We start from the raw sequence: 22,155 nt of genomic DNA, 5'->3' as shown, positions 1-22,155 counted from the left end.
ATTTGTATTATGGATTTATTTTAGCAGTCTACAGTGGCAGTTGCTGTTTTTACTATTTAAATGCTTTGATTATCTGACCTTGCTTACTTTATCTTTCTAAGTGCTATACATGGGCTTTAAAATTGATCAATATGAGGGGATTCTTCTGCAGGGTTACCTTGAAATCAATCTCAATTGAGAGTTTTTGTATTTTGTGTTTATTACCTGATCTGTCTTAATTATAGTCCTTGTTCTGATAAATAAGTCGAAAACTTGATTATGCAGCCAAGAATCCTCAAAGAGCTATATATTTATAAAAATATCTTGCATTCTCTACATATTATTTCATTCATTTTAATATGAAAAACTAATTAATTCACAAATACATTGCATTGTATACTAATTAATTCACAAATACACTGCATTGTATAAAGGACTGGTTCCAATGAAATATAAAGCATTGTTATTTATATGCAAGAGTTACAAATATAGACATAGGTTAACGCATTAATTATAATAAATTAAAACACTTCAACATAAAATGCCTGAACATATGGGTTACATATGAATTATAAATAATAAATAGTTGTATCTTTGAAAACTAATATAAAATAAATGACAAACGAATATTATGAAAAATTTTAACATTTGATAAGAAAAAATTTATATTTCACACTTTTACTAAAAATATATGTGTATTAGTAGGTTCAAATGCTTACAATACTTTCTGAATCAAATCTATAAATTTTTAATCCAAACTCTATGTTGATTTTAGTTTATCTTAAATGAAAATAAAACCCTAAAACTAGAACAAAACTTACATTTCATGGACTATGAATTAATATACCTGTTAAAAATTACTGCTAAATTTTTGGTCAAATATAATATTTTCTGACTTGTATAGTGACTTGAAGCCCCTGAACTTTATTCTTGAACTAACCTATCTGAAACTAGATTTTTCAAACTGAGATATACAATGATGTATGTAAAAATTGAATTATTATAATATTTTAAATACTTCCACATATCAAATACAATTTAATGGCTACATATCACCAAATCTTGCATAAAGTTAGAAAGTAAAATAATTTTCACTTACATAAAATCATTATAAAATCTGCACTTTGCCCCAGTGATCCAATTTGCCATGGAGTAAGAAACTTCAGATAAACATTTCATTATGCAATTTGTTCATCTGTGTAAATGTAATGGTTTCTGACTAAAATAAATAAAAGCACACATTTTATATGTCTAGAGGAATATCACATATTCATATTTTCATAGTTTGAAATATTGACCCAAATGATTTATTATTTAATTCCTTTCAATTCAGACTAGATTACAGATTAACAATAATTTTTCTCCCATTGCTCATATTAAATAAAAAACAAACATAAACAAAGAAACAAAATTGTCATAGCATAACTCACTTTAATGCATGCATGAAGTTTGGAAAATAGGAAAGGAAAAGAATGAGAAATAACAAGAAATGTAATTACCAAATAGCTGCCATAATGATATTTCCAAACACTGTCATAACCAGACAGATTCTTTCTACTATTTGTGCTAGAGTAGTACTTGAAAGAAATCATTTTGCAGGAAGTTATGCACCTCTGTAGAGTACAGCCCTGGCAAGACATGTCCATACTTTTTTCCTCAAGTGGGTAAATGTTAAGGGAGAAGAATCCAAGTTTCATGATGCAGCAACACAAAGCTGGGAAGTGAAAATTATGTTGCAGCAGAGTCTTGAAAATATGACTGTAAAAGTTAATCAATAAAATGTCTATTCCTGTCTATTCACTGGAGGCCCCAGCTGCATAGCTTCACTCAATCGATACTACAAATTATTACGATTTCCAGGTTCCCACTGGACATTCAGAACAAATCTTTCAAGTGTAACAGGCTTATACTGAGTGGATGGTGTGTGTTCTCTACACCGAGTTCAAAAGAGGAGGGGGAAAATAAAAATCTAAATCCTATATATTCCCAAATCCAACTTTTCTGAAACAAAGACATAAAGATCACTTTAAAAAGTATTCCTTTGCCAAAATTATGCTTGCTACTCTTTAAATTACTTGATTGTTAGCTGTGAAATGTCTTAACAAAGTAATAACTAAGTGGCAGGGTGCCTAGCTATTTCAATGTCTCTTCCAATGTCAATGAGTAAAGTGAAACAATTTAAGATAATTATTTTTCAAAAGGTCCTGGCTATTTATCAGTATCTTATTTTTTTTTCGAATGTATCAGATCCTCTAAAAATATAAATTCTGGCTTTTGACTTTTATGACTGATAACAAAACTTTTTTTAAAAAATCAAGTTTTAGTTTCTATATTTTTAAAAAGGAATAAAGGCATATAGTTTTATATATGAGTCTCTTGTTTGGGAAAAAAAAAGCTTTAGAACATTGTGTTAGAATGAGATCCTCAGAGCTCTGTAGCATACGCCTACCCTCAAAATTGTCAATTCGTGAAATTAACCAAGACTTTGATTATAACTGTGTTCTATTCAGTTCACCCTGTATCCCTTAGCAAAAATCCAGTATGTTCCAAATACTGACTGACTGGTTAAGCAAACTAATTACACAGTTTTACTCCCTAGGTAGACCTGACATGTTTCTGCTGACAGGTGTACACCACGCAGTCTAATATTGCCCAATCTGTTCAACTTATGCCAGCTATTCTCTGAGTTGAGAGAAAACAAAAATAATCTAATTTTTTTTACTAGGCAAAAATCTTTTGGTTTTATTTTGTATTTTAAAGTGTAGTAGCTTTTTTCATGTCTAAACACATTTATCTAGCCTGTGGGTATATCCTGGCACAACACACTATTTGGCTACTTTTTTAAAGAATGATGGCTTTGGGTGTGGTGGCATATACACCTATATTCCAAGTACAGGATGTAAGGCAACCTGGATTATACACTTAGATGAGATAGATAGATAGATAGATAGATAGATAGATAGATAGATAGATAGATCACAGTAATAAAGAAATTTGAACTTATTTTTTAGGAACTATACTTTCTGAGCATGATAATTTTCAATCTGCTTAACATTCAGTGTTTTTTTCATAGCTGGCATAGTAATAGTTGTGTTCTTTGAACATCAATTAAGATTTTTATTACCTTGATACATATAGACTTTAGAAAGTAATTGGAATCCTAACTGCTCTTAATCTTTCTCTGGTATTTGTATACTTTTCCAATGTTTGTGTACAAATAAAAAATATTCTAGTTAATTTCACAATTGAGCTATCCTGAAAAATAAACCATATGAAAACTAATTGAACTTAAGTTTGATCATTTATTGTGTTTTAGCTAAATGAACCATTGTCTTATTTATTTGCTTATAAAATCCAAGAATAGAGTGAAATCATTATATGTCAGTGTTTATGTCAAAATTATACCTTTGTAAATGTACTATAAATATACCTATAGTGATATCTAAATTTAGGAAAAAAGTCATTATTTTGATAATAAGTTTATAACAGGGCATTATTTTCATAATTCTAAGCTTGTAACAAACACTACCATTAACTTTATACTAACATTCATGCCATTTGTATTTTTCTTATTTTCTATATGTTAAACATATAATTTACCTAATATAATTCACCTATTTTTAAAGGTTATCATATGATTAACAGTAGCACACTTTAATTAATCTTTCTAACTTGCTCGAAATAATTTCAGTCCATAGTACCAATTTCTACCCTTCACTATTTGTTAAATATAGTTTTTATTGTCTGAAACCTAATATTTAAATATAGTCTCTATTTGTCTAATTTCAGGGTTTATTAATATCAAATAGAGTTTACTAAAGTATTTTATTTTACTTTGAAGCATGTAAATGTCAGTCTTGACTGTAGACTTATTTTAATACCTTAAAACATTAAACCTTTGTTTTCAAAATAAGAAAAATTCTCTGTGAACAATTTTTTGTTTCCTTTAGCACAGTAATCCTGTTTTATAAATTATAAATTTTTAAAGTACAGAAAAATATGCAGTAAGTTATATGATGTTAGAATTTGGCTTCTGAAAATTAATTAATATCAAAAGCACATCTCAGCTTGGACCTTAAGGCTGCATTCAAGGGCATGAATGACAGGAGGAAAACATTTAGATGTGTGTTCAATCTAACTGTGATTACTCAATTTAACCAAAGTTCAGTGAGCAAACTAAAATGTTTGACAAATTCAGAGAGAGAAAGAGAGAGAATTCATGTGGCTATGATACTCTAATCATTATTTTAATAACAGCTTACAAAAATAGAAAAAGCAGATGGCAGACTACTAATTATGTAAACACTCAATAAGTTCTTTAGCATTTATTTGAAAAGCAATATTATCTGAGATGATTCTATTAGACATAGTCATCATATAAATATTTGGGTGATCAAAACAGAAATTACTATTTGAAGATGTTTCATACAGAATGCTTCAAAACTATCACAGTTTCTCATTATTTTACTTCTTCCTCCTTTACATGCCACAATGGTATGACCCAAAATCGACTCTAAATGTCTCTCTATTTAATAGTGTCTTGCTTGGAGCAGCTACTTTAACAAGAAAGAAAGGCAACAAGAGCCATATGTAACCTTTGGACTCCAAAAGGAGAAAGACGAGAAGGGCCACTGGCTGATAGGTGCTGCAAAAACACTGTATTCTTTCTCTTCATCCACCTTGAACATTGTTTGATAGCTAACCAGAAAGTTGACAGACACATCATTAATTAAAATCTGGAATCGTACTGTTATAATTTTCAGCATATGTTACTACAGTTAAGCAATATTGGAAATTTCAAGTTTTTCTTTTTTGAGCCAGCACTGTATTATATAAGCTAACAAACATAAACTCCTAACCATTCCCAAGACAGAGAGAGTTAAATATTTAACAACCAAAGTCAAAAGGATTGACTTGATCTCAGTATGTAAAAGTAAAACTTTCTGAAATACTAAAAAACAACTCACTTGCAATCATTTTTTTTTCTTCTTCAGAAGCAATAATCCTTCTGTCACTGTCTTCAGCTCTGCCTGGGTTTTCTACTGTTCTGTTCTTGGCGAACTGTTCCTGCTATTTGCTCAGTTAGCTGCTCTTGAGTAGCTTTCAAGCTGGATTCCATTAGAAGAAGTTTTTCATCTTGACTGGCAAGTTCTTGGGCTGACAGATAAAACAGGAACATTGCTTTTACGAAACCAATGCATTTTGCTTCCTTTGTTATTTTTTTAATTTCTTTTTTCTTTTTTAAATTTATACTTAATGTAATGCAACTCTGAGGAAGATTTAAACATATCCTTGTTACCAAAATACAACTCGGGAAGTCAATGTTCAGATGTCTTTTCTTAAAGCACAGGCAAACAAAGGTATGTACAGGAGAACACAAGATTCTTGTCAAAATTTCAAGTTTAAAAGACATTGGATTTACAGAATTGTGTATCTTAGACAACCAGTTTATTTTATTTTTTAAATTTATTTGTGAGATTGCTATGGCTAGGGAAATGTATTAGCAAAGAATAAGCATACTATGCAGGATTCTAATTGTTTCTTTAGTTTAAGTTACAGGCATATTTACACTCTCATTAACAAAGCCTGATGTAATTATAAAGTATGCCGAAAGATAGTTCACCAATTTACATAGCGTTTATGAAATTTGAGTACTTTTTCAAGGTCATCCAATAGATGGCACTCTCTCATTAGGCCAAAGCTGACTTAGACAGTAAGCTTCATGCTCTCAAAAAATAAGTGATTTAAGACAAAGACATTTTTCCTTTGTTCTTTGTTGACTGTATTCTTAAAGATTGATATCTATAAATTTTGTTTAAATATTTCTTTCATAAAAGTGCTTATCTGTTTTTCTAATTTCCATTTCTTCATGTATATAACTTTAGCTACAAATATTATCAGGCACTATATAGTTTTTTAAAAATATGTTTGGATATATACTTACATAGATATTCCACAGTACAATTCTGGAGGTATTTTTAGGTCAAAATAGATACCTAATATTGAATTAAAGAGAATGATGTTTTATGAAAGCAATTTTAATTTGTAGTCTAAAATGAAGTAAAAAAGAACTAATTTGAAGATCTCCAAATCAAAGAAAATAAGAATTTTCTATGAAAAGCATCTTCCCTTTTAGTGTTATTTTAAACATTATTTTTAACATTTATCTTAAGCTTTAACAAGGCTGTGAACACAAATATTACAGTCCTATGACAGATGTATCTTCTTAAAGAATGTGCTACATGTACATATGACATATCTACCACTCATCACTGAAGTTGAATAATGTTTCTAAAAAGATTTGGAAGCAGCTGATTATTAGTTTCTAATCTATCGATTCTGAACCATTGAGAGCTTATATTTCCATAGGTATGTACATGCATGTTTGTTTTCTTACAAGTATTCAGAATGACCAGTTTTGCCCCAGAAGACATTACAGCATCTCTCAGTTTAACCCTGCTATATATTAACCGTTTAAATTTGTGCCTCAGGAAACCACAGAGCTAATGCAAGCAGCTTAATATTTAACAAGGAAGAATGCCTCACCCAGAGCTCATCTTTATTAAATTCCAAATACATCAGAATCTTTCTTGCACAAATGAGTTAAATGTTTAATAATTTCAACACATGTTCAAGTATAAGGAAGAAAATCCAATAAAGAGCTGGCAACAAGTTTGCTTTTGAAATTAGAAAAAGAAAAATCCCGCAAGCTTAAACAATGTATAAGTCACTAATGCTTTCCTTATTCTAGAGCAGTAAAAAATTGTAAGCAAATGAAAAAATGCACAGAATACCTATGAGATGATAACGATTTTACCAACAACATTCCTGTGGTTGCATAAACAGTTTACATATAATAGCCAATTTTATGTACCTTTTCACTCTTATATAATCTTTCTTCTTTAAAAAAATACCCAACTTTTTGATAATTGTGAGAGGAATTTTCAGATATGAAGCATAAACATAAGTTAAAAGGACTTTGACCTATAAAGCCACATATATAAGTAGATAATTATGAGTAAGATAACGGTTCTTTTTTATTTTTTGAAGAATATCCTCATAACAACAAACTAACTTCAAGATTCCTTGAGACTACTTGTGACACAGACACAAAATATCTCTTGTATAAATTATATTTTGAATATAGTACATGTGCATTTGCAATGAAGTTTGTCATTTCAAAATTGCTAAGAGATTTATGGATCTAAGTTCTCCTGAGTGTACTCTTACTCATTATGTGCTGGTTAAAAAGGGGTAAATTATTTTAAGTTTACCTATGCCTTGGACTTGAGCCTGAGTTGATCCCAAGCCAGAGGCGCTCACAGCTGCATGCTTTATTTACAATCCCTTTGTCAGACTTACAACTGCCCCAGGCTATAACATAGTGTACCTAATGTTCAAACTGGCAGGTAATCTTATGTCAAACATACTTCTTTGATTTAAAGTGATCAATAGATTCTTGTAAAGAGGTAATTTCTCTGATGTTTCTACCTTGCCTTTCTTACAGGTGATTCACACAAAAGCCTGCTTATATGATGTACGAACAATAAACAGAAAGCTATAATCATGTTTTTTCAGATGTTTCCGGTGCACAACGATTTTGGATCGATACACTGTGTAATACAATTATCTGCAATGATCTGGTTGTATTGAAAAAGAATTTGCAGGAGACCTCTAGGGGGTTTATCCAGAAACATGTATCTGGCAACGTTGTGAAGAGAGAAGGGAAAAATTAAGGGATAGGCAAAGGCGGGCTATTATGCACCCAATGACTTTATTTATATATTATTGCATGAAAGTATTATACAACAAAGTTCAGTCAACAATAGCTCAAAAGTTATAAAAATGATAATATTACTTTCATACTATGCATTTATGTGAAATGTGGAAAAACCCTTTATGAAACAAATAGCAAATAAAAGAGAGCCAGTGTGTATACATTACAGATTAAAGGCAATTTTATGCTATAAAATAAGATTCTCTTTCATTTCTATTTTTTAATAAATTATACAGAGTATTGTCTTGAAATACTTGGATGTCATTTCAACTATCTTATTTTTATAAGAACAGAACAATATTCTAGACTGGTTATTAATTCGGATGACTCAACAGCACTACCCATAAGCACTGTATGATTTTTTAAAATGAAAATTTGCAACATCAGGGGAGCAAAAAGCTACCATATTACAGTCGGTGCCCAGGAGATGTTAAATACATTTTCTGCCAAGATCTCTGTGTGTGGAAACAACTCAGTTTTGTTTTCATGGTTTCCCCAAAGATGCTGACTCTTGGCAGCATCTACCTCAAAGCCTGAAAAGATCCACAGTTCCTGTTCTTGAGCCTCTAATCATATATCCCTAATGTGATACTCTCTTTTGTCAAATACGAAAAAATTCACTTTCTGGTTAAACTGACAACATGGGGTACACTTTTACTGTGCCCAAGCCCTGCTGTATGCAGATCCAGCAGTTCCCATCTGCTGCAGACCTGCTCTCATGAGCGTGATTGCTCTTTCCAGATGCTTTTCTCCCAGTACACTAGATTCTTTAGTCTCTTGACCACATTGGCAAGGTGCTTCACCTTACCTACTTTAACTTTGATGGCTTTGTGTGCCTGCAGGAGCTCAGCTTCTGGCTTTCTTAGAAAGTTCTATCTTTTGCATATTGCCTGTGAAGACAAAAAGAATTCCGATAGTGCTTTTTATGATGGACTTTTTATATTGCATCCTGCTATTTTGAGCTATAGGATATTGGAGATTATACAGCCCCCCCATTAACAACTGGGTCAAGTATCCACATCTCTTCTAAGATCAAAACCTTAAAGGGTCTGTATCTCAAAAAAAAAAAAGTCAGTTGGAAGGAAGAGTCACCATTAGCCTAAATATAGTGTTAATCAATACATAAAAGTTCAAAGGCAAAAGTGTAATATCTCCCATAATTCTTAGAAGATAAAAAAGGAGACTAGTTGAATCAAAATGAATTCTTTCTCTTTAAAATATAAAGAGGAATCTAATGAATACAAAAAGTGTATTTAATCTCTTTGAGTTAACACCTACATAGCTCTTTCATTTACCTCTAAGAAAACTACATTAATGTAACACACAGGGAAATCCACCACCATAAGATAATTATGTTACCTTCATAATGACTTCTTTCCATCCCTTAAACTCATTACCTTTAAGACTATACTGTGTTTGCCATTTTATCTTTCTGTTTTATTATCTTTCTAATACATATTGTCTCTGGCTGAGATTTTAAAGGAACAATATGAAATGCAACAAAGATTAAAATGGAAAATGCATGTGATTCTTTAAAAGAAATGGTACTACATTTTGATTGTATGTTTTCATATCCATCGATATGGTATTCCTGGACTTTTCTTTATTGGCTCCCTGCCAGATCTTGACTCTCTATCATGCTCCATCATGCTTTTTTAATCTGAATATTTAGTGTTCTTTCATGTCTTAATTACAGCAAATTGCAGCACAGTTGGCACCATTTCTTGAAATTAATCCCAGAGTACTTTGTTTCTGTCAAGCAGTCAAAGCCTTGGAGAATAATAGTAAATGTTATTGCAGATCTAAATTTAAATGACTGTCTATGTATTTAACTTAAGCCTTTAATTATTCCTGCCGAACTGTTTTTGGTTCAAATGTTAAACATTATTCATTGAGAACTTAAAATTACTTTAGACAGCTTAAAACCTGCAGATATGTTTGGCTATAATTTTAACACAACAATTATTTATATTAACATATTTTCTCAGGTGTACAAAACTTAGCAAATGGCATGCAATATCTCCTATGTATTTTCCATCATGAAAACCCATAACTTCAGTCATTACTACTAAAATATGGATTTAAGCTCATTCAATTCTAAATGACTTTTCCCTAATGAAATGTTGAACTGTAAACTACAGTCAAGGATATATTCATATTCTTGAACATATGATAATAGCTTTATTATGTAAGGCAGAAATAATAAAGTATTTCACAATGTTCTTACAAATACCAATTAGATTATGTGTGTTTATATATTTGAAAATTTACAGATTCTAGAACTCTCAATCACTGGTTCTGATTATATTAAAAATATACATATTCAAAATATACATATTAAATGTACATATTCAAATATACATATTCAAAAAATAGATATTAGCCAGGCATTGTTGGCTCATGCCTATAATCCTGTTTCAGATCCTGAGAAAAAGATGGCCTTTTGAGACTAGTCCATAGCTGAACATGGTGGTGTGTGTCTGTCAAATTAGGCTCATTGGAAGGCTAAGTGTGCAAGGATCATAGTTACAGGCCATCTTGGCCAGAAAAGTCAGAAAGACCCAACAGAAGGAAGCTGGACATATTAGTACACAACTGTCATCACAGCTATGGTAGACACCTAAAACAAGCTAACCATGATCCAGACCTATACTTGGGCAAGAATCAATACCATATCACAAAATGGAGTGCCTGACTAGCTAACTATAAGGCCTTGAATTCAAATCTTAATGCTACTAAAAAAAACAAGGAGGGTGATGTTATTATGTCAAACATGTAATATGAGTTTGAAAAATCTAAAGAAAGAGAAATCATTACTATGGTTTTATTAATTTTTTTAAGTTTCAAGTTGGAAAGCTCTAGGACACATAATATTTCAATATATTTTATATAAAATTTATCTTAAATTAGAAAATTAATTTTTGTTTCAATGAATAATGAGAATTAGATGCTTTAAAATGCATATAATTACCAGTGAAACACATAGCTGACACCTGTGTGTCTGCTTATCCTCCACTAAGAGATAAGCTGTGGGTAAACAGGGACATGAGTCTACCTCTCTTTACATGCTATCCAGTTCTAGTGCAGATTCTGTAGAGGGTTTTATCTAAATAACAAATGCTTAGTCATTTTAGTGGAATAAAATTGTTAATTTCCCATGTCAAACTCCGGTCCTTTTTCCACAAAGAATAATGTGTGACTTATTTTGTCTCTGAAATGCAAACAGTATAGAAGAATGTATGCTTACAATTTTGACAGACTTCTTTTTTGTTGTATGTTTTTTTTTATTTTAAAAATGCTGTACAGAGGGGTTACAGTTACACAAGCAAGGTACATTTCCTATTGAGCATTGTTGCCTCCTTTGATTTCTCCTTCCATCCCTTCCCTCCCACCTCCACAAATACCCCTCCCCACCCACACAGGCCGAAGTTGTTAAGTTTGTTTTCAACATATTGGTTTGTACATCTTATTGTTACAATGGGTCAATCTGTATCGTTATTTAAGCATTTTGTTTTTTTTTCCTTTCCCCTCCCTGAATTACAGAAGTATATATACAAGATTCAGGGCACGGACTTCAAATAAAGTGAAAGCAGGAGTTATACCGTGGGGGAGGAATATACAAAGAAACAAAAAAAAATCACATGGTATATTATAAATACATTAGAAACAACAGCAAGAAAGAAAAAAAAGATATTTGTGTCCCTAGCTTGGGGTTCACTTCACTTAACATCATCTTAAATGCTCATATGAACATAGCTTTTGGCCTTTTCTGTTTGTCCTACACCTGTACTAGTTATTGCAAATAAGGGAAACTATGGAACCTATGTTTCTTTGGGTCTGGCTTACTTCACTTAATATAATTTTTTCCAAGTCTTTCCATTTCCTAACAAATGGGGCAATGTCATTCTTTCTGATGGAGGCATAGAATTCCAAAGACTCCACATAGAGCTCCCCTATGATCCAGCAATCTCACTTTGGAGCATTTACCCAAATGATCACAAACAATGCCATACTAAGGCTACCAGCACAACTATGTTTATTGCAGCATTATTTACCATAGCTAAGATATGGAACCAACCCAGATGCCCCTCGTAAATGAATAGATCAAGAAAATGTGGTATATATATATATATATATATATATATATATATATATATATATATACCACACATATATATATATGTGTGTGTGTGTGTATGTATATATGTACATAAATGTGTATGTATATATATATATACATACATATGTGTATATATATATATATACAATGAAATTCTTTTTTATATTTTGTTTTAAAATACTTGTTTACTTTACGTCACTAAAAATAAAATTAAAAATATCAAAACAATAATCATCCCAACATGAAACATACAAATTTCTTTCTTGTATTCTTAGCATCCCAAATTTACATTTGGTATGAATAAGTACTCAATAGTATTTATAGATGAATGGGTCACGAATATTTGCATAACTTGAAAACATATTTTTCTTTACAAAGAATGCATGTAAACTTAACTTTATAAAACCAACTATCTTTTTCAATAAACATTCTACCTCTAATAAGTAAAGATTTATCTGTGTGGAAGATTTTTTTTTAGACTTCTTTTATGCCATCTATAGGCATTATTTGAGATAACATTTTTATTTCACTTTAAATCTCTAAATGAATGTTGATGTCATTTTCTATTAGCAAAAAAAGTATAGAATTCATTTAGAGACTGCTGGGTCATTGGGGAGCTCTATGTGGAGTCTTTTGAGGAACCTCCATACTACTTTCCAAAGTGGTTGAACAAGTTTACACTCCCACCAACAATGAAGTAAGGTTCCCTTCTGTCCACATCCCCTCCAGTGTTGTTATTAGAGTTCTTGATTTTTGCCATTCTAACTGGGTTGAGGTGCTATCTCAATGTTGTTTTGATTTGTATTTCTTTTATGGCTAGGGAGGTTGAGCATTTCTTCATGTGTCTATTGGCCATCCTTCTTTCTTCTTCAGAGAAGTTTCTCTTTAAGCCATTAGCCCACTTATTTATTGGGCAGTTGTTTCTTTGGCGATTTGTTGTTGGGGGATTCCCACTTCTGGGCATTTACTCAAATGTTTACAAACAAGACCACAATAAAGCTACCAGCACAACTATGTTTATTGCAGCATTATTTACCGTAGCTAAGACCTGGAACCAACCCAGATGCCCCTCAGTAGATGAATGGATCAAGAAAATGTGGTATATATACACAATGGAATTCTATGCCTCCATCAGAAAGAATGACATTGCCCCATTTGTTAGGAAATGGAAAGACTTGGAAAAAATTATATTAAGTGAAGTAAGCCAAGCCCAAAGAAACATAGGTCCCATGATTTCCCTTATTTGCAATATCTAGTATCTGTATGAGTCAAGCAGAAAAGCTCAGATAAGGTGATGTTAGGAAAATGAACCCTAAGATATGTATTTAAATGCTTTTTTTTCTTTCATGCATTTGTTTCTAATGCAATTATAAGATTATTTTTTTGTTGCTTTGTATGTCCCTTCCCCACAGTATAACCCCTGCTTTCACTGTATTTGAAGTCGGTATAATTTGTGGAGGGGAAGGGGAAAAACAAGTCGTTTAAATAAGGATACAGGTGGACCTGTTGCAACAATGAGAAGTACAAATTGTCATGTCAAAAACGAACTTTACAACTTGGGGGGGAGGGGGGGAGGATTAGGTGGGGGAGGAGGATGGGAAGGGATGGAAAGGGTAAACAAAGAAGGAGGCTACAATGCTTGATAAGAAATGTACTCACTATCTTGCCCATGTAATTGTAACCACTCTGTACAGTATTTTCACAATAAAAAAAAAAGAGAATACAAAAAAAAGAATTCATTTAGAGATAAATACCATACGAAGGATGGATTCAACAAAATTAAATATTGCTCAATAATTTAGAAAAATATGCTAATTGAGATTCTAATTCTTATTTCTGATCAACAGTAATGTAACTTCTGAATAATATCTGTTTCCACATTTACTTTCTTTCTTCCATCCATCCTATCTTCCATCCATCCAATCTTCCCATCCTTCCTTCTGTCTTTCTTCCTCCCTTTCTTTCCCTCCTTCCTTCCTTCCTTCCTGCTTTCCTTCCTTCCTTCCTGCCTGCCTGCCTGCCTGCCTGCCTGCCTTCTTTTCTTCCTTTTTTCCCTCCCTCCTGCTTGCTTGCCTGCCTTCCTTCTTTCCACAGAATTTAAGGTATCTTGTTTACTCAGCTTACTTCTCTGGCAATCTCTCACTTGAGCTATGCTTTCCAGCCCATCATTTTTGTGGTTATCTTGGATGTGGAATCTTATGAACTTTTCTGCTCAGGCTGGATTTGAACCAAAATCCTCTAGTTCTGTCTCCTGTGAATAGCTAGGCTTACAGACATGCACCACCAGCATTCACCATGTTTTCCACATTTTCACCTACTCAGTGGTATATTGATCCTTCTGACTAGTTTTCCAGCACTTAGGAAGCCAGTCTAATATATCTCTCTAGCTGAGCAAGTTCCACTTTGCAGATCTACCTGGGAAGTTCTAAAGTACAAAGTGACAATAAGGTCTTCCTTAGTTTTTCAATTGTAACAACAACCTTGTCCTCAACATATGCCTCAGTTATTAGCCTTTTCAGCCTCTTCCTCTGTCTCTCATCACACTCTCACACTTTCATTGAGGTTTGCATTGCCTTTAAGATCATGGTTAAAATGAGGAATTAATGTGCATGATACAAGATACATTCTGTTCATTATAGTCTCTAAATATTATTGTAGACCAACGTAGAAAAAAATAAACAGGCATGTCTCTCTGGTAGTACAACTAATGTAAACTTAGAAAGGGAGGAATATCAAAGTGAAACTAATTATCTCAGCCTGGGGTGATTTCAAATATGCTATTTACACATCTTAGAGAATCAAGCTATCAAATGTCCGCAACAAGCTAGAAAAACTAAAGTCTTCTTTTATATAACCAAGATAGTCGTCATCTCTCATTCCAATATGCACAAGAAACTTGGTTTCTTATTATTACAATGAATTGCAGAACCCTAAATTAAATTCAAAAACTCATTTGTATTTAATGGAAGTATTATATGGATCATCACATTTGAACCATACTGTAGACTTATAAAGCAGAATTATTCATTTGTAGACAAATCCTCAAAACTAAACTCCACATCTTTTATCCTTTTGACTATATTGTTATGCTTTTGGGGGCAAATATTATCAGGTTAATGACATTTATAATGAAACTATGAGTTAATATAATAATAATAACAAATTTAAATGGTGATAGTGGTAATATAGTGAATATAAATTTAAAAATTGCAAACATAATGATTTGAAGTCATTCTTAAGATTTACCAGGTGATATGAAATTTCTATTATCCTTAAAGTTAATCTGTTTTTTAAGACAATTACAATTTTTACTTCACAGTTGAAAAAGTTCTCTTTCATATTCTCTCTCTTTCTCTTCTCTTTGTTATCAGTATTTTTGTGTACATTCATAATGCAATTAAGAATTAGTATATGATGTCCTTAGTACTGAAATGCAATCTTTACAACCCCGTTGGCTATTAATAATTATATTTTGATGGATTTATTAGACAGGTAGTAAGAAGATATACTACTAAACTTAATTATGAAGAAGAAGTCAAAGAGATCTAAACAACTGTCAATATATAGGAAACTACCCATGACACAAAGATCATTAGATACAGAGGACAGCAGACTATTCACAGAAAATAACATAGTAGACTGTACATAGTTCCAGCCAAATACCATAAAGAACAAGGCAAAGGAATCTTCCTCTAAAATTTCATTTTAGAGAACCCTAATTCCAACTTGCTGCTACATAATCTGCAAAAACAATTAGAAAGTTAGAATTTTCTCTATTCTATCACTAGGATGTTTTGATTATTTTTATTATTAAATTTCAAAAATATTCTTCTAAACTGTAGCTATGTAAATGTACTCGAATTAGATCATTAATTTATTGACAACATTAACTACCTTTTTCTGTGTTATATTCAATGGATTTAACTCTGCTCTTGAGTTAATATAGCATATATAGTTTATAATGTGTATTATGAATGTCTGTTGTATTGGATAGGGGTTGCAGCAGCCATAGTAATAGTGATAGCAGCACATTAAACATATACTGCTTTTTAAATTGGAAAATGATATCCCACAACAAAATTGTATTATAAGTGAATAGTTAGGATTTTTGTCATTAAATTAAGCATCATTCAGAATTTCCAATTTTGGAAATGAGAAAGCAAAATGTGCAATTTTAGTTATAATCAGTAACGTTCTTTCTTAAATATGCAACAAATTTTGGGAAAATAAAAAGCGACTTAGCCAGTTTCTTTGGCTCATGCCTGTAATCCTATCCTTCTCAGAAGGCTGAGATCAAAGTATCATGATTTGAAGCCAGCCAAGGCAGAAAGGTCCAGCAAAAAGCCTGAGCCTGAGTGGCTCAACTGGCAGAGGGCTAACAGTGAGCAAGGAAACCAAGCTAGAAAGGTCCTAAATTCGAGCACCAGTACCAGCATTATTTTTTTTAATACTACCTAAATTCTGAAAAGGAAATATAATGATTGTTCATATGTATATGTCACCAAGAGCTCTCCAGAAATCCTTTACTGGAACAACTCATGCCTTAGCTTATCTACAGATGCAAAGGAATTTATTTGTTTCGAAAAAAGCAATTTTTATTATTTATACTGTAGCTGTGGACTGCATTTTCAGGGGAATTTATCCTTAGTAGGATTTCTGTGTCCATTTAGTATGTTTTTAAAAAATCTCTTCATGAATTGATCAAATTTCAAACTGTACTACAAAGCCATAGTCATCAAAACAGCTTGGTACTGCCACAAGAACAGACCTGAAGACCAATGGAATAGAACTGAAGACCCAGAAATGAACCCAAAGACCTATAGCCACCTAATCTTGGATAAGGGAGCTAAAGAAGTACAATGGAGGGGTTCCGGGAAGATGGCGGAGGAGAAGCTGGAATCTGAACAAGCTCTTGCATAGAAAACAGTTTCAGAGTTCCAGTGAACAGTCCCAAGCCAGAGAATCACACCAAGTGTGCCATCACAGGACAGAGAGTTAGCCAAGAGAGGGGAAGCCAAGCAGACACATCTGAGCGTCTGCCAGCAGCTGCTGCTGCGGCGGCAGGGTCGCAGCGGCGACCGCAGCCGCGGCCATACCTGAGCGCTCACACAGAGAGTCCGGGACGAAGGAGCCAGACGCAGCAGGCGAGCGGATTCTACTCAACACCAGCAAGAACCGACAAGGAGCGGACAACTTCATCCTGCACTTTGCAGACCAGAGACGACCCAGGATCCAAGACTCAGCGTGAGTAGCCCCACTTCCTCACTCCTTCCCAGGGAGCAGAGGAGGGAAGGCCACCCCCCCCCCCCCAGCACCGGTGATCTCCATCTTGGATACCGACAAAGCTCGGAGGAGCGGCTAGCTCCAGCTCAGGCCTTGGAATAAAACGAGTCATTTAGCAGGTCACAAGAACTTAACGGCGAAGTGACCTCACAGACTCAGTTCCATCCAGGGAAAAGTCACCCAGCTCAGGCGCCAGCCATTGGAGTGGCTCTCCTCACCGGGTAACCAGAGCCAGAGGCTGCCCCTCCCTCTAGCAGCCACCACAATCAATTGAAAAACAGAAACCCTGAGAATGGCTCCAGGCTGGGTGCTGTGAGTTTTTTTTCACTAAATAGCCCCAGGGAAAAGCTACTGTTTGTTGAAAGGCCTCAACTCTACCCAGAACCTAGCCTCATCACTGCATCCCCCTCTTTTGTGATTCTCAAAGCAGATCACCCTCCCAGTAAACTAACCTGGGAGGGGGAATCTCAAAATCTTGGGTAAAGCAGAGCATTTTTCTGCCTGTTCCAACAAACTGACTTAAGAAACCAATCAAGCCACAAGACCTCAAGCCGACCAGAGACTCCAACCACACTCTGGTTACAGACAAAAGGGAGATACAGGACTCTTCCCACCCCTCCCAAAAAAAAAAAAAAAAAAAAAAATCAAAGAACTTTTTTTTTTTCTTCTTCTTCTTTTCTTTTTTCTTTTTTTGTTTTGTTTTTTTTTCTTCGTCCTATGTTACCTTATATATATAAAAAAAATTTTTTTTGCTTTTCTAAAACTTTTATTAATCCTTAATTTTTGCCTCTTCTGAAAAAATAATTGTTTTCCATTAACTTTTTTTTTTTTCTTTCTCCTCTTATAATTTTTATTTTAGGAATACGTGAATGTGTGTTTTCCTTTCTTTTCTTGCCTTCTTTCTCTTTTTCTTTCATTCTTAATTATCTTTTTGTTTTTTGTCTAGCTCTACTGAATTGCTGATCATTTCTTCTCACTCTCCTATCCTTTCCATCTTTTCCTCTTTATTCTTCTTTATATGACTTAACTCTTGTTCTGCACATCCTCAGATAAACCCATAGTTAACCAGTAGACCCTATCCCCCATTGTGTACACACTTAATCCACAAACTTATTACTCAATTCAAAACCTCTGAGACTTAAATTCATTAATAGCAGTACTACCTCTTTATACCTATATAATATTTTAAGCATTTTTTTAAAGTTTTTCACATCTCCTCTATGTCCCTCCCTTTCTCTCAACATATTCATATTCCTCTATAAATAGATGGTCCTTTAATCTCTAAAATAACATTAATTTTTACGTTTCTTTTTTTTTTCTGGCCTCTTTTCATTCCCCTTTCCCTTTCTTCTTTTTCTCTCTCTCTCTACTTGCATCCTACCCAACCTATTTCCTGCATTGTGATTAGGACATAGTTAACTCTCCCTGTGCCTCCCCACACCAATCTATTCCTATTTTTTACCCACATCTCTCCCTAACCCTAATAATTTCTGGTTTTCCAAATTCTTCTCTGCGGTTCGAAGCCCTTTAACATATAGTTGTTTGATGTCGAATAGATGTATCTGTTGAACTAGATTGTATCTGTAGACTATTGACTGTACAAATGCAAACTTTGGTTGATGGTTGCCTTAAGATAGTGTTCTAGCACAAAACTGGTGCTATCTTCATCTCAAATGGGCAGAGTAAGCCGGAAAAACACAAGAAAAATGGCAAATTCGGGTATCTCAATTCCCAATCTTGATAATCAGGGGTTAGAAGAGATAATGAATAATCCAGAGGAGAGTTCCCAAACAGCTCTACAAACACTGGTGGCAAACATGATAAATGAAAAGTTTGACAACGTACAAAGGACTCTGTATGAGCGTGATAGGGAGAGAGAGGAAGCATCCCAGAAGTTTATACAGGAATATCATAAGCGTGAGGAAGCTACTCAAAAACTGATACAGGATTTGCGTGAACAACTTGAGAATACTCAAAGAGAAAGGGAGGAATGGCGTGAGCAGGCTGAGAACACTCAAAGAGATCTGCAGGAATCCCATGAACGGGAGGAAGCTAATCAAAGAGTAATACAGGAATTGAGAGACCAGGTAGAGAACACACAAAGATCACTAAAGGCATTCATGGAATCCATTAACAAAGAGCTGAAGGAAGTCAGGGAGACCACAAAGGGAATGCTGAATGGAACCCAACAGAAGGAATGGGAGCCCAAAGAAACCATAACCAATCAACTAAGCGATTTGAGGACAAACACTGAACACCAAATTAAGGAAGTAAAGAAATTCATACAAGACCTAAAACAGAGCTTCAACAAAGAACTTGAAGCCATCAAAGCTGACCAACTAGAAGGAAAAGAGATAAAAAACAAAGTAGAGAGTCTTGACAGCAGGTTAGACCATGCAGAAGATCGAATCTCAGGGATTGAAGACAGCCTAGATATTATAGAGAAAGAACATACAACCATCCAAGACAAGTCCAAGAAATATGATAGATCTATCCAACACCTGGAAGACACCATCAGAAGGCCTAATCTAAGGATAATGGGTGTAGAGGAGCACCTAGAAACAGAAGTTAATGGTCTAGGAAATTTGTTTAACAGGATCCTAGCAGAGAACTTCCCAAACATGCAAAAAGATAGGCCTGTCCAGATACAAGAAGCCTTTAGAACCCCAAATAGACCAGACCAGAATAGGACATCCCACCGCCACATTATAATCCACACAGGATCAACTCAGAACAAGGAAAAGATCCTTAAAGCTGTCAGAGAGAAAAGGGTAATCACTTATAAAGGGAAACCAATTAGAATCACCTCAGATTTCTCAGCAGAGACAATCAAAGCAAGAAGAGCCTGGAATGATGTATGCCATGCCCTAAAAACAAACAACTATCAACCAAGAATACTGTACCCAGCTAAGCTCTCCTTCATAACTGAAGGCCAAATAAAAACCTTCCATAGCAAAGAAAAATTGAAACAATACATCTCCACCAAACCAGCCCCACAAAAGATTCTTAAAGATGTCCTACACATAGAAAACCAACAAGACCGCAATAAAGGCCAAGAAACTGCACCCAAACTGAGAATCCAAGAACCATAGGAAGAACCCAGTTTTCGCAGCCCCCAAGAAGGTAGATAACATGGCAGGAACTCCCAAATACCTCTCAGTCCTATCTCTTAATGTTAACGGACTGAACTCTCCAATTAAGCGACATAGACTGTCTAGTTGGATTAAAAAACAAGACCCTTCTATCTGCTGCCTGCAGGAGTCACATCTTGCCCGTAAAAACAAACACATTTTCAATGTTAAAGGCTGGAACAAAATCTACCAAGCAAACGGACCGCATAAACAGGCGGGAGTTGCAATCCTAATATCAGATAAAATAGACTTCAAATTAAAATTCGTGAAAAGAGATAAAGAAGGTCGCTACATGCTAATTAAAGGATCTCTCCTTCAGGAGGATATTACAATTCTAAATATCTATTCGCCAAACAATGGAGCACCCAAATTTATCAAAGAAACACTACTTTCCCTCAAATCCCATATAGATACAAAGACATTAATTGTTGGGATTTTAACACACCACTCTCCCCACTAGATAGATCAACTCGGCAAAAACTCAACAGAGAAACCGCAGATCTAAACAGCTGCATAGATCAACTAGACTTAACAGACATTTACCGAACATTTCACCCAGCAGCATCAGAATACACGTTTTTCTCAGCAGCACATGGAACGTTTTCTAAAATAGACCACATTTTAGGCCACAAAGCAAACTTGTCTAAATTCAGAAACATTGAAGTTATACCTTGCATTCTCTCTGACCACAAGGGAATAAAATTAGAACTCAACACCAAAAGCCACCAAAGAAAGTCCGGTATCACATGGAGGCTGAACAACACACTGCTGAATCATGAGTGGGTCATGGAAGAGATTAGAAAGGAAATTCAAATGTTCATGCTATTCAACAAAAATGAACACACAAAATACCAGCTCCTCTGGGACACAGCAAAGGCAGTACTCAGAGGCAAGTTTATAGCTCTGAGCTCCTACATCAACAAATTGGAGAGATCTGGAACTAACAATTTAATGACACATCTAAACCTCCTTGAAAAAGAGCAGCAAGATAAACCCCAATCCAGTAGACGGAAAGAAATAATCAAAATTAAATCAGAATTAAATGAATTAGAATCCAAAAAAACTATAGAAAGAATCAACAAAACAAAGAGTTGGTTCTTCGAAAAACTTAACAAAATTGACAGACCCTTAGCAAATCTTATCAGAAAAAGAAGAGAACACACCCAAATTAATAAACTCAGAGATGAGAATGGAAACATCACCACGGAAACAACAAAGATTCAGACCATTATAAGGGAATACTTCTCAAAACTTTATGCTAATAAGTTTAAGAACTTGACAGAAATGGACCTCTTCCTAGCAAATATTGACATGCCAAAACTAAACCAAGATGAGTTAAACTATCTTAACAGGCCCATATCAAGCATTGAAATAGAAACAGCAATAAGAGACCTCCCAGCTATGAAAAGTCCAGGACCAGATGGTTTTACAGCGGAATTTTACAAGGCCTTCAAAGCAGAGCTCACACCAATTCTCCTCCAACTCTTCAATGAAATTGAAAGAGAAAGCTCACTACCGAACACATTCTATGAAGCCATCATAACCCTCATCCCAAAACCAGGCAGGGACTCATCAAAGAAAGAGAACTATAGACCCATTTCTTTGATGAACATTGATGCAAAACTTCTCAACAAAATTTTGGCCAACCGACTTCAACAATTCATCCAAAAAATCATACACCACGAACAAACAGGATTCATTTCAGGGATGCAAAGCTGGTTCAATATACGCAAATCAATTAATATTATTCATCACATCAACAGGAGCAAGAATAAAAACCACATGGTTATCTCAATAGATGCAGAAAAAGCATTCGACAAGATCCAACACCCCTTTATGATGAAGGTTTTGGAAAAATTAGGAAT

Source organism: Dipodomys spectabilis, unplaced genomic scaffold (assembly GCF_019054845.1).
Source record: "Dipodomys spectabilis isolate Male_0828 unplaced genomic scaffold, ASM1905484v1 ptg000063l, whole genome shotgun sequence".
NCBI lineage: Eukaryota > Metazoa > Chordata > Mammalia > Rodentia > Heteromyidae > Dipodomys > Dipodomys spectabilis.
The sequence above is the reverse complement of the archived record's forward strand: the minus strand, read 5'-3'. Positions refer to the sequence as shown.